This window comes from Pseudopodoces humilis, chromosome 1, assembly GCF_049639895.1.
Source record: "Pseudopodoces humilis isolate 2021_Gansu_Grassland_sample_001 chromosome 1, ASM4963989v1, whole genome shotgun sequence".
Taxonomy (NCBI): Eukaryota; Metazoa; Chordata; class Aves; order Passeriformes; family Paridae; genus Pseudopodoces; species Pseudopodoces humilis.
The window spans coordinates 77772088-77784602 of record NC_142200.1 but is presented as its reverse complement, the minus strand read 5'-3'; the positions used below and the strand labels follow the sequence as shown (position 1 = coordinate 77784602).

Below are 12515 nucleotides of genomic sequence, written 5' to 3'. Positions count from 1 at the left end.
TAACCAAAAATGTAATCACGGGATGAAATCACAAATTTAATAATTTCATCCTGATTACAGTGTACTATAGGAGCTCTTCACAGTCAATTTGTTTCCTACTGCTACAGAACTTTTACCACAGTGGTAAGTTACTTGTTGTCCGTGATTGGATTGGTAATCATGTGTATTGTCTGCAAAGCTGGAAAATGATGCAACCACAAAATTGTGTTATTAATATCAAAATAGTACCAATAAAGTCTTTTTTCCACCTTGTAATTTCCAGGAAATGTTTTCCTGAATATGCATCTTAAATAAAGTTTAAAGGGAGAATTAATTTTAAGAGGATGTAGAACTCAGAGATAAAGAAATTAACTTTCAAATTCTTGCAGAAACGAAATACATTTTTTTATTATTATTTTTCAAAATAACAATTTTGGCTCAAGTTCTCAGGGCTTGGGAAGCAGATAATTTTTCATGACACAGAATAGGTGTATCAGTTCTATATCTTGGAAAATTACCTGCTTCCCAAACTCTAAGAACCAAAAAGGTGTGGCAATTCTGTAGGTAATTAAATTTCATTTTAAGCGCATCTCCAGACAAGGGGATAACCTATGAGAGAAATGCACAGATTAGAGGAGTGAGAGTTCCCCTCTTAGTGCTGAATATTAGAGCTCATATGCAATGTTTTAAATTGTCAGGGGCCTTTTTACATCCCTCCTCACTCCTCTTCATTCTCATTGGGGCTTTTTGTACTCTTGAAATGTTTATCCACTAGTCAGTGAGCTACAGTGTTATACAAAATGTCAATATTGACATAAAGTGCAACTGAAACAAACGTTTAACATATCAATGAAGCAGAAAGCAAAACTTCTCAGAGATGGCCAAAAGTGATCTCAATTTGACCTGATTGTATATCTTCTAGATTTTGTACAGCTTTCAGTGGATTTTTTGGGCTTTTTAAAATTTGTTCCCAGTCTATATGGAACATAAAGTACATTGACTATATGTGTAATCATTTGGAGATTTTGATTTGGATAGGTATGTGTGCTGTCTTTGCTAGATTCTCACACAGTTCAAAACCAGTCTCCAGGTTTGTGTCAGTTGTGACAAAGAGAATAGTTTTTGCTCTTAGAAAATTCACTTCCTGTATTTAGCGTGGATACCTTACATATATAATACAGACAATAGCTGCTGTCCTAAACTCCAGACAATGATGTGTCTCTTACAGCCTTAAGGAAAATATCTCCCTGATAGCATTATCATACAATAGTATTATCCCATGTTCTCCTGTAGTCCTAATGTAGAAATGTCTGTTTTCCTGGACTCATTTGGGATTGTGAACAAAGCAAAACCTAACTAAAACAAAGTGGAAAAATGTTATTAAACAGAGGTCATTTGGGAAGCAGAAAGCCAAGGTTCAAGAGAGAAGTTTGTTTATTTACAGGGTTTTTTTACTTACAGCTGGAACTAAATATGTGATCTAGATCTAGTCTTATAGAGAGCATGTTTTCTATTAGAGTCCCTAGATGGAAAATTAACCAAGCATAGGAATCCTAATGTCACTAGCATTGGGCAGTCTTTACATTTAGTTGATCCAATTTTGAGTACAGATAGCCCCACATCAATTGAGATACCAAGTAAATTAGAATTTTCTAATTTCTTGACCGTAGTTTTGTGCTCATGATTAAAGATTTTTGCCAGTATCTATGAAAAGACTGTTCTGGTTTTTAAAAAATTATGAAAGTGAAATAAGTTTTTTTTTCAGTTTTTTGTTTCTTTGTTTGTGTTTTGTGCATGTTTTGGTTTTGGTGGGGTTTATTTTTTCTTTATTTGTGGATCCTTTGGCAAACTCAGTGGCTGTATAATGCACAGTAGGATTAGCACTGCCTGCCCTCCAGTGGTATGTTGAATTCTTCATTGGAATCTCATTATTATTTTCTGAACAATCATCATAATTGTCTCATCTGCCTCTATTTCATTCTAGTTATAAGCCTCTTTTCCCTTGGTCCTCTCCCCTTTTTCTGCTCTCCATGGCCTCAAGCAGGTCACTCATCCTCTCTGCTAATGCTTCTCCATCTGTAAAATGGGAGTAATGTGAGTTGTTGGAAAGATTAATTAGTGAATTAATATTTGTAAAGCACTTGAAAGATGAGAAGCACTAGATAAAGGCTAAGTAGTGTAATTATTATTCTCAGAAGTGCCTTCATGAATAGGGGGGAAAAAAAGGCGCAGGGTTTTGGCAAACTGATTAATATCAGAATAGGTGGTTCTGGAGATAGATGAACAGGCTAGTTGGCCTTGCTAGTAAAGAGACAAATTAACATGAACAAATGTGTAGTGCTGGTGGTTTTTACCCTCTGTTTTTAACAGACAGTATTAATATTATCCTTTTCACAACAATCACAAATTACAGCTTGCAAGCATGAGAGAAAATGAGACTGTGTATTTAGGAAGTAAGGCCTTGCATCTTCCAGCTTCTGTATTCTTCTACTCTCCTTTCATATATGTGAGTATCTTTTAAACATGCTACTTATTACAGATGCAAATGGAACTGAAAGAGTAACCGAGAATAAATATTTTAAGGTAATATTGTACAGTCTCAACTTTATATTGTGATTATGAGACCATCTTCTCAACCCCCCACCAAAAGGCAAGTCATTTCCTAGTGCTATAATTAAGCCATCTTTCATTCCTCTGTATTCATAGAAAGGGAAAAGAGAGGCTAATGACTCAAAATGAGTATGATCACATAATGATACTACCCATCCAGAAAAGATACAATTATTAACCCGAATTTTTTTTTCAAATGTGTCATATGATTCATCTGTCTTATGTGGTTAGAGAATTCTATTTAATCTGTGTTTAATCAGTGGAGCCCAAATTGTATTACTTAGCCACTGTCTCAAACCATCTTTGAAAGAGGTAACAGGTGTCTGTGCTTAGTGGAAGCAGATTCTCTTCCAGCATCTTTCCAGAGGAAGGCTGTTAAAGAAACTCTTACAGCGTGCTCTGTACTGGTTTTTGGTAGCAAACTTCAGTGACATAGAGTTTAAGATGCCACTGCTTAATTCCCTCTGCAGGATACAATGCCCAAGTTTATGAGAGACCATGGCCTCTTCCTGAGTGAAGAGGCAGCGGCTGAGACGTGTCTTTCGCTTGGGCTGCCTGAGCTAAGGACTCCAGGTTTTTTTGCTTTGATCTCCTCCTGCCACCTTCAGTTTCCTGCTGGCTAGAAATGAGTGTCACATTTCATATTTTGATCTGATTCTCTGCCTTCTGAGCTTTTAAAATGATGGCATTGATAGATCCAACTGGAAATAATGACTACAGGATGGAAAAATTAACATCTTTGTATATTATTGCCTTTTCATTCTCTTTTCAGCTGATCATTTAAGGTAAACCATAAGAAACCTGATAATCACAATGGCTTATGAGACTTTTGAAGTGCAGGATATAACCAAAAACAGGCAAATGAGAAATAACATGTAGGTCTGCAAAAGGAAGAAATATTTTTTTCTGAATTTTTACTCTAGGTAAGCAAACTCATGGGGGACTAATATGTAGCATGTAATATGTAACATACACCTGTAATAGGAGTGTGTTAGAGGGGGTAATGATGTGAGTCATAAAAACAAGAAAGAAACTCAACAGGGTTAGGCCCTTCTAATCAGTGTCTCTACAGTGTTTGTACTAGATTGGAATCTTCATGTTCCTTGGTATCTAAAAACTAGATTTATATACAGTACATGCTTTAGCCTCTTTATGCCATGGAATCCACTTAACTTATTCCACAATTGGATGCAGTTCAATACTTGTGGGAGAAATAGTCTTGCCATTAGGCACATAGAAGGCACTAAATAACTTCTATTCTGGATAACCTCTGAAGAAGCTGGGATGAGAGACTGCCTTACCCTCTGTTCTCTCTCACCTTGAGTATTCCCATAGCAAATCTAACCCAGTGCTAACTAGCAGGGTCCTACATGAAGGGAGAGTGCTGGCTCCAAATAAGAACTTGTCTTACTGCCTGCTATTCCCATCAGCCTACTCTTTCAGGGTTTGGCACAATAATGCTGCAGGTTCTTTATTTTATAGCCCAGCCTCCTTCCCTGTTACAAGGAAGTTGTCCTTCACAGTCAATGGGCTAGTGTCTGCTATCTGAGGGAAAAGTTGCTTCAGACTATGAAGAATGAGACTGTATAAGGAATTAAAATGTTTCCAGTCATGCTCCTTTACAGCATTTCCAGCTCCTCCTGAATTGTAGTTCAGGGAATGAAGAATAAAAGCAATTTTGTTAGTATTTGATTCCTTTTTCTACATAAGGTTTCTTTTTTTATGTGTATATGGAAAAATGCAGCTATTATTCTCCCTGTTTTTTCCCCTCTATACCTATCCATTCTAACACTGTCAAGAAAATGCAGTGTACTTCTCTTTATGAGACTGGTAAAATAGACAGCGAGAAAAGAAGGAAGGAGGAATATTAAAAGAGATTGGAAATTTTGAAAAACAGATTAAAAATTATTCTGGAATGGAAAAACTGAAAAAGACAAGAGCAATACCATATCAGAAAACAGTCAAGAGTGAAATAAAAATAAAAACAAACCAGAACAACTTAAAAAAATTTTAAAAATTCAAGTTCCCCATAGTTAGAAGACTAAAATCTAGTCAGAGAGATGCCAGTTAGGACTCTTGGCAAGTTAATTTTAATTAGTGTTTATACTTGTTTCTTTATTTTTCTGAGCTCTTCCAGAAACCAGTAGCATCTGAAAAGTCTCAGGCTGAGGTGTTGTCACATCTTAAGATCTGATTTTCTCTATTCTTATAAAAGCCCTTTGGTTACCCTGAAAAATGGACAGATATGATGTTTTATGACACTGAAAATGTGGCCCTTAAACTGTGTTAGATTTATAGTATTAGTATGCATAAGTAGCAGACAGGCTTTAGCTATAAAGATGCCAGGGAGAATCCCAAGACTAAATTGCAGTTCAGTTTTGTCCCCTTCAAGGGGACAAGCAAACCCTCCTTATTCAGAGAGACAGGAGCAGGGAGGCTAATGGATGAGTGTAAGATATTTATGTGGTTACAAGCAGTACATTGCATCCCTGCACATGACTTTCTGCACTATCCTCTCCCCCTTGTCCCTGCATGCTAAAGCAAGTTGATGGCAAAAGGGAATGAGTGGAGAGATTTTACTGGGAAGTTGTAAATTGCTGCTGAGACAGATCATACCACAAATCACACTGTTCCTTTCACCTGCACAAGAAGGATATGAGGGAGGAATTGTGCTTTAGAAAGGATGTCCCTGAATCATTCTCTTTCCCACACTGCTCCTGTGGTGCATATTGCAGGGTGCTCCTATTTTTGCTTTTATGTCTAAAGGAGGTTTATAGCCCCATACAAAAAGACCCAGATCAGAAACTGCAAACTTTGCTACAAAACTAAACTCGTGGTTGCAGCTGTTTAATTTCTTTTCCAGCTGAGCTGTATAGGTGCATTGCTGACAGAAATTTTCAGCAGAGATTAACTAACTTTGAATATAAAGTTTCCATGGTCCTGTAGAGTACATTCTAGTAGTCCCAAGGTTCCCAGTTAATACAGAAAGGCACACCAAAGAGACTGAACAGAATTTTGATTCCATTATTTCACAAAAGTGCCTTTATAATATGCATCTCTAAATAAAATAGTATTTCAAGCACATACCACATTTAAATAACTGTTCATTCTGTTACTTTCTTTATAATTATGGGCAACAGTAATTTACTTGCTCAAACATGAATGGTGTTCCTCTGTGATAAGCAAAGTTTATTTGTCTCATATGGTAGTTGAACCAAAAGAGTGGTGGCCTGTTTCCATTTTATGTCTTTCTACCTTCATTTTAAATTTCTCTCTATTAGACCTGAATATATTCTTAAAAATATTATCCCTCTATATTTCCTTTCACTCACAGGGCTATGCACCCTCTCTACCCATAAGTTCCCTACTCATACAAAGCATAATGTTCATAAATTCTTCCCAGAACTGAATTGTAGACTATTTAATCACCACCTGCTTTTCCCCTATCATTATGATTTTGGGACCATTCCACTGTGGCATTAGGATGCTCCAAAACTTTCATTTGTTTATGCATTTTGTGGGCCTTTACTGAAATCTAAGGTTACACGTGCCTCCTAAATGTCTCAAACATTGTGAGAATCTGCCCAAGGAAATAGAGATCACCAGCACTGAAATGTCTCAGCCTACAAGGCTGGCTTAATACAAGCATGCAACGAAATTCAAACTGCACTTTACATAACATTAACAGAAGTGTCTTAAAAAAATATTTTGTGATACTTTCCTATATTTGGAAGTCTGGCCTAAGTAAAAAGAATAGTAATAATTATTACTGGTAAACTAGGAGTGAGAACAGTGATCAGAAGACATAAAGCAGTTTGGATTTGTCTGAGCCCTTTGAGGTACCACAAGGGGAAGCCTGATGAAGTCAGTAGTTTTCCACTGAGTATGACAAGGATTCAGCTGTCTCCCTCCATCCAGATCACATCTTTACCTTTACCTGTTGAATAAGATCCTGAATTGAAGAATTGAATGCTCAAGATTAAATTCTTTGTTGCAAAATTTCCTGTGTTGTCTGTGTTGTTGCCACTCACTGTGGTGAAAAAGTTTGGAAACAATCAAAAATATCAAAATAAAAAAATAAAAATATCAAAAATAAAATATTGGATGATGCTGCAGGAAGGTCGATCTTTGAAACTTGCTATAGTATTCATTGGTGACATATTCTATTGCTTTTACATGAGATCTCACTAATTTATAAATCTGCTTTACAATTCCACTTGCATTTATGCTGATATAGGCCAGATGAGAGTTTGGAGTTGCCTTTGCTCAGCGGGTATTTTTGAAATTAATGAGGATGAAATTAAAATTTCAGAGCTACCATGCATGACAGTTAAGTATTTCTAAGAGTTAACTAGTCTCACTGTCTATGGAGGCCATGGGGAAAAAACTGGTTGCCAAAATATGGAAAATATGATGATTGTGAAAGTTTGAATGGCTCAAATGTTTTTCTGCAGAGAATTTTTAATGTCTTGAAGTGGCTTATTATTTATGTTTTTCTCTGAAGAGATGAAGGATAAATATAGTTTTACTTGGTCTTTTCTATGTGTTCTTCTGGGTTTACTTCTGCTATCCTAGAATATTTGCACACCTTATTTCCAGTTTCTGTGTTTCCAGTCAAAATGAAACAGACAATATATCTTTTTTTTTTTTATTTACTTATTAGAAAGGAAGAAATTAACCAGAAATTTGACAGTACATCCTCTATAAAATTTTTATTTTTTTCATGCCAAAAGATCTTTTTAAGTGCAGGAGAAGAATAATTCTGTGTGTTGAAGCTATGGACATAGACATGATTTGCTTCTAGTTCCTTCTGTTCCTGAGAACTGACAGAGCTAATATGACTGACTCTCTGTGTGATTTAGGCCAGTAGGAAAATCGTGACTGTATTAGTACTTTCCTTACTGTTCCTCTATGACCTTTTATTCTGTATTGAATTTACATTGATGCATGATAAAGTATTGAGCTGAAGTAGTTTGTATCTGTGAACCCAAAGTCTTTACAAGAATGTTAAGAAACTTACTCTAGTACAGATTTCTGTGTTTATTTTGACATTCAGTCTATTCAAATGACCAATTTTGTAAATATAGATTTTTAAAATATGCTATCCATCTTAAAAAAAAAAAATCTTTTAGTGAAGCAGAAATATCTAATGGCCTTTGACATTAAAAATATCGTGGATTATTCAATGATACTGTAAAGGTGTTCTAAATTTTGCTGCTAAATTATTAGTTGCTCGAGCATTTTTCCCCCCATAATTAGTATCTTATCTTGCCCACGAGGAAATACTTTTGACTCACATTGAAGAACAATACTGAACATAAAATTTTTTCTTGTGTAACCATTTTAAATTCTGTTATGATTTTAAAATACTCTCACATGTACATAATTCCCTCCTATAATCATGGTTTGGGGCAGTGGATTCAAAAGGTTAATTAGAGATGGCTTAGAATTTTTTATTTTTTTTACTGCTTTAATATACTGCCCTCTTTGTGTAAGAATGTGATGAAAAGGGTCCTTAATTTTTTTTATCTATATAAGTGATATTTATTTAGATAAAAAAAATATTTTTTAATCTATATATGATCTCTTATTGAAAAACATATTACTTTTCTGATCTCCTTGTTCAGAAAAATCTCTGTCCCTTTATTGAGATGACTCATAGGAACTGAATTCAAAATTTTAAGTTATATTTAGGATTGGGAATAGGACCCAAGGCGACAGACATTGCTTCTGTTATTTAGACTGTCGCAAGATTCATGAGTGAGTCAAATAATTGTTTTCTTTTGTTAACACCGAGTTTTACATGCCAGTGTCTCACCTAATAGTCCTAGACTACACTAAGTCCTAGTTGTTTCTGCAAAAACTGAAATCATGTTGTCACTTCAGGTTTTTTTCTTTCATGCTTCAGTCCCTTTTCTGGATCTGCTGTTTGTTTTCCCCCAGACCTTTACTTGTGGTGAGAAACAATTAAAATAATTGAGTTTTGTACAATGAAGTTCTGATAAATATTGACCTTTAAACCTTAAAAAGTCAGAACATTCAGTGTGAAAGATTACCATTTAAATTATTAGAGCATATTTTTAGTATAAAACTACTGAAAGATATTTTAAAGTGGGGTAATAGAAGGAAAAGAATTCTTCTTATGGAGATCTCATAGGCTGAAACAGCAGTTCAAGGGATGTGTTGAAATTTCTAGGACTGATGAGAGCTAAGTTTCAACTAAACAAAGCAACATGAAACCTGAAATTGGAAACTTACAGGAATGGCAAATAAATTTTCTTAATAAGGTATTTTTCATATTTAATTTCTTTAATTTTATTTGAAATCATAAATAATAGAACATGTGTCAGTGGATTACATGTTTCATGAGGGATGCCATGTCAGAACAGATAAGATTGTAAGCACTGGGATGACTTCCACCCTTTCACGAGTACAAATGTATAAGTAAGGAGAACAGCCTCTTTTCAGTGGAGGTTGTAATAGGAAATCACCTTAGTCTTGACACATATAACCCTTTACTCAAGAAAGTGTTTATGTTTCATATTAATGTGTGTAAAAGCTTTCTTATTTGATTAAATAATGGATTAATTATTACTTTGTTACAATTGGTCCCAGGGCAAGCATGAATCCCTGGGTGATAGGCATTCAAGAAATTGCAAAACAAAACAGTAACCTACATTCTAAAAACTTTGCTGTCTGAATATAAAATATTGACAGTCTTATTATCCAGATTTTGCACACTGAGGCGCTTTTCAGTGGAAAGAGAGTGGCACCTCCAGAGGAGGAACCTGAAAATTATATGCCTAGCACTGCTAGGGTAGAAAAGTTGGTGTCTTCCTACTGATTGTCTAGTGGAAATATGGGACACTTAGATTTATTTCTTGTTTTTCAGGCATTAAAGTCAGGATGAAAAATCATTGTTTTCTGTCTTGCTAAATAAATTGGAGATTCAAACTTCCGTGGTTACTTCTGAGTGATCTAAATCACATGATACTCTTTTCTCTGTAATAATGAGCTTTCTGATGTGAATATCTTTAGAAAGTAAACATATAATCCATTTTGTCTGCCACTTAACAACTTAAATATTGCTTTCTTTACTGCTTTTCCTACTAAAAGCACAATTACACAAATTTACTTGAAAAGTGTAAGAGTAAACCCAAAGTAAATAAACTTGATTAAGAATTTCAATACAAGCTTATGATTAACTTTATTTCAGCATTCATAGAGTGATAACTAGGTATGAACTAGCATTGCTGCTATAGGTTCCAGATCTTCTTCATTAGTTTCTATCAAAATATCCATTTTCCATTTTATATTGGTGCTTCAGATCACCAGTACTAAATACATTATTCTGTGAGCAAAGTTATTCTTAGTCACAAGCTAGTATTTTCATAGATAAATCTGAATGGAAAATAGAGTTGACTGCCTAGTGCCGTAATTATTGTCCAAGAACAGGCAAATAGCAGATGAGAACAGTCATAACAGTTGGCACACTTTGGCTTGACTTGTTTGACCATGTAAGCCTGAATGCTGAACACTGAAGTCTGCTTTCCATAATACACTTGAACCAAACACAAGTAACGAATGCACCTCATTCTTCTTTCACTCAGTTTTTTTGTTTTTTATCCTGATTTGAATTTAAACTGTCATCTTTAATAGATTTATTTGTATCAGTGTAAGAGAAAGGCAAATTAGATCCTTTAAATTCATTCCTTGTTGGTTTTCCCCCTCTGCTGAATGAGAGGGAAGAACTTGCATTGCTGTATTGTTGTGCTTTTCTACAGATTTATCTCCGTGTTGAAAAGTCCTTCCTGTAGTAATTTGGAAATCTTTCTCAACATTTTATTTAAATTGCCACATACACTTGTTAAATAATTCTTGTCTGTTTGGGTTTTGTTGTTCTTTTCTTTTTTCTTTCCATGGTGACTGATTGCCATCTGGGGGCTAACATGAGCCCACCATACTAATTTCACTTATTCTACCCATTAACTGCTATTGTCTCCAGGGTCAGAGACAAATGTATGGATCCACTTTATCTCTCAGCCTACAGAACATCTCATACAGTGAGCCTTGTATTGCGAAATGGCTACATCAGCCTCTAATTACTCAGCTCTAGCCTGCGTTGAATGCTGGTGTACCTTGAGAAACAGCATGCAAAAGCACATTTGTTTAAGTCCTCAGATGGTTAACATTGTGCATAACCTCCTCACAAATTACAGCCTCAGCTGCAGCACATCCATTAGTCTGGAAGAATGAAGATTCCCAAGCGGCCCTGGTGCCTTTCCCAATTCCCTTGCGACCCACCAATCCTCTCAGCGCTTTCTCTGCATGTAGGGAGTGTTCAGAGCTAATCAGGTCAATGATCATCTCACGGCTCAGGGGACATGACAGGAGCCTATCACAGCAGTTACAGGATCTTCCAGACCTGAGCACTCTTGCTGAGAATCTCGTGTTAAGAAACATTGCTTTGGTGCCTCTTCTCTCACTCCCTACGAGCCTCTGAGGATTTCAGCTGATCTCTCTCTCTCTCCTCTAGACAGTGAGGAGTTCACTGAAAAAAAGGCAGAGCAGCATGCGGATAGCCGGAGGGTGTTGATTGAAACTTAGATTCTTCCCGATCGCTGTTGATTGGACTGATGCTCCAGCATTACCAGAGAAAAGATTTCAATTAAGGTAAGTGCGGCTTTTTCTGGCTGCCTGCATGGTGCCGAATGTCTGCATGGAAAGTTGGAGCAGAGTGAGGTGCCAGGCTGCACTGCAGCAGGGGAGCCGCGCAGCGCGGCGGGAGCGGGCTGGGGGCAGGACCGAGCGTCCCAGCCCGGAACACCTCGCGGGAGGGATTCCAGTTTGAAGCAGCCTCTTGGGAACGGCTGCAGTTTTCTCCCATCCTGCGAGTCTCTGAAGCTTGCAAAAAAAAAAAAAAAATAAAAAGAACAAAACCAAAAAAACCAAAAAAATCCCCCCCAAAAAACCCCAAAACCAAAAAACGCCCCCCAAAAAACCCCAAACCAACAAACAAAGAAGAAGAAGAAGAAAAAATAAATTGTTAGGAGCAGGCAGGAGTGTGAGAAGGGAGGAGGAGGAAGGGCAAGTGCACTTTCCTCCCTTTTGTATGTATTTGAGGAAGCACAGCAGCTGGAAAGCAAAAGTACATTATGGTAAAACATAATCCTGAATAAGGAGCATCATTCCTTCGCCAGCAGGAACTCGTAGATGCACAGCTTCAAAGTCCCATGGCATTTAAATGAGACAGTAAGGGATTCTTGAAATGTGAGTCAAGAATACGCGTGCAGCTTTCCAGGCTACCGTCAGACTGAAGACTGTGACTGGCATGTGGAAGGAATGTTGTGCTCGGAGGCTGGTAGGATCTGGATAGTTGCTTTCGTAGGATTAGCATTTCTCGTGTGTGTGTGTGGGGAGGGGGGAAAGGGTAAGCAGGGGTGCTGTTTCAATACAAGTGGCCAGAAAATTAAATTGGTTGCTATGGGGTGAGGGTAGTGTTTGACTGAAGAGAGAGAGGATGCATTTTTTCATTGGCTGATAGAAAGTGAGATATATCAAAAGAAATAGACTGATGCTTGAAGATCTTTATCTGTAAGGAAAAAAGACAGTAGATGAGGGAGGCTGTCTTGAAAGATTAAGTGAGTAATAGGAAGATGTCAGAGATTTTTACACAGCCTGAAGTTAGCTAGCCTTGTACCTATGGTCTATCTACCCTACTAAATGTCTAAAGTGAACTGATTTGGATAGTCTCAGTCATGTCCACCCTTGACAGCTACGCTACCAGGGAATGTAATTAAGGAGCTTGTAAAGAGGCCAAACTTTTTAATACTGGGATAAGGGATGAAATTAAGATCTGTCATATTGAAAATGTCAGTTCTCTCTGTTGCTCTTAAAAGTTAACACATGTTGTTTAAAACTCCATC

At 36.7% G+C, this 12515-nt stretch overlaps 1 protein-coding gene across 2 annotated transcripts in view; it reads left to right on the top strand.

The window, feature by feature from the left end:
- The first annotated feature begins 11138 nt into the window (after positions 1-11138).
- CDH12 (cadherin 12) overlaps positions 11139-12515 on the top strand; it is a 226168-nt gene continuing 224791 nt past the window's right edge. Inside the window, exon 1 of one of the 2 annotated variants that reach the window (XM_088064657.1) lies at positions 11139-11262. The gene's annotated coding sequence lies outside the window, so the exon portion shown is untranslated. Of the gene's footprint in view, positions 11263-11903; positions 11951-12515 lie in introns of those variants that run through there. The other variant, XM_088064699.1, reaches the window with a different exon arrangement.